Genomic DNA, 2,153 nt, shown 5'->3' with positions numbered 1-2,153 from the left:
CCTTCCAGTCTGAGGTTCTAAAATGGAATGACTTTCAGAAATAGATGTTTGCAATCAAAGCAAAGGGCTTTCCGGAAACTGCTTAATGACTACCCTTCACAATCAAAATACACATGAACCAAATCACTTCTGATTCATGGATTTTTAATTGTTCTCTTCTACTTTAGGTGTTAGCCAGTTCTTAGTTCTCAGCTGCGGGTGCAATGAATTCACCCTGTTCCAATTTGCATGGATGGTGAGACACACTTATTCTTGTATGTTTTGTCTCCCCAAGGGCTGGGACTATGTCTTTTTTTTTTTCTTAGCACACTTAGTACTTAACAAAATGATTAATACACAGTAGGCATTTAATTAATACTTCTTGACTAATTCAGAGAAGGGGTGCACAAGCTTTCCTAGACTGCCAAAAGATCCAAGAGTAAGAAACAAAGCTTTAGGATTTGAAGGTGTGGATTCAGATCCTACCTTAGACACCTACCACCTATGGCCTTGAACAAGATCCTGGATGAGTCATTTAGTCTGTGTTTGACTCAGTTCCTCATCTATGGAATAAAGTCTCCCCAGAGACCATAATGAGGATCAAATGAGATGTTTGCAAATGTTAAAGAGCTGTCCAAGGTATTACGATGAAGGCCATTTCATTCACTTACTCCCTGTTTGACTTTGGGCAAGTCCCTTAATGTCAGTGTCCTCACCTGTAACATGAGCAGCCAGTCTTAGAGCTACTTTTTCATTCTAGGTCTACGATCCTCTGATTTCGTGCCGTGTTCTTCTCTCTGGAGTTCCCTACTTTCCTGTGAGGGAAGGTATTTCTCAGAACTGGCTAACACCTAGAGGAGAACAATGAAAAATCGAGGAATCAGAAGTTGTTTGGTTCCTGGGTATTTTGATTGTCATCATGCAACAAAAACACCATTTCCTTGACCCCTTTTGAAGCCACACTGGCTCTCAGGTAGATGACCTTTTTTGGCCAGCCTGTTAAGGAGAACTCTGGCAAGACTCAATGACTAAAAAACAGATCTCCCTGTGATTGTCACAGGACAGTCCATTCCCTTTATCTTTATGGGGATGGATAGTGGAGCCATCCTTGAACTTCCATTCATAACATCCTCTTGACCATAATCTGGAAAATTTCAGTTAGTTTTTGTATAAGAAACGGATCCCCCATCGGGTAAATCTCAGTGGAAGAGAATAGAGTCAGCACCAGGTGCTTTGCTACATAACATTTGTAGATTTGACAAAGTCTTTGATATTGTTAGTCAAGAAGGCTTATGGAAAATGATGTCAAACTTTGGTTGCCTAGAAAAGTTCATCAGTATAGTACGTCAATGTTGTTGACAAACATGTTGCTTGTCAAATGTACGCTTGCCAAAAAGGCTATTTTATGGAGAACTCGTATAGGGCAAGGCTTACAAGATGGTCAGAAAAAGTGAACCAAAGACACTCTCAGGGACTCTCTTAAGATCTTTAGAATTAATTACATGACCTGAAGACACTAGCATGGAACTACCCGGTATGGTATATTTTCATCAGAGCAGGTGCTGTGCTGTAAGAGCAAAGCAGAATTGGATCAGCTCAGAAGAAATGCAAGATAAGCAAAGTTAGCTTCAGTCCATTTTTGTATATCAAATGGATCCCCCATCTTGTAAATTTCAGAGGGAAGAGAATAGACTCAGAACCGCAAATGTTCACAGGGACTATTTGTGTCTAACCTGTGGCAGATCATTTTGAACTCATATTGGTCTGATCAGTCACAGTCAGACCCACTAACTGACTCTAACTTAGTGATGCTATTTTGGTCCTTTTCTAGAACAAAGGACAATAACTAGGGAACAAATTAACCACCAACTGAGGGGAGTTATGAGTACAGCATCTTCTTTTCTCCGGATCCAAGGGTCCAGTGCAATCTATTTAAGTCAAATAAAGTCTGTTGACATTTACCTGATTGTGATCCTCCTCATCATTCAGCCTTTTGATTCTAGACCATTTCAGTCATGCCTTTTCATGCTTTTTTGGATTCCTCTATTTATTATTCTCATGGATGCGATGAGAGAGCATCAGTTACACTCATTTGCTTATTGATTATCTCTTCTCCAATCAACTGGCTAACACTTTGTTTTCAGGTTTTTGCTATCACAAATAGTATAGTCAAG

Source organism: Antechinus flavipes, chromosome 2, assembly GCF_016432865.1.
Source record: "Antechinus flavipes isolate AdamAnt ecotype Samford, QLD, Australia chromosome 2, AdamAnt_v2, whole genome shotgun sequence".
NCBI classification, from domain to species: domain Eukaryota; kingdom Metazoa; phylum Chordata; class Mammalia; order Dasyuromorphia; family Dasyuridae; genus Antechinus; species Antechinus flavipes.
Note: the sequence above shows the minus strand (reverse complement) of the source record.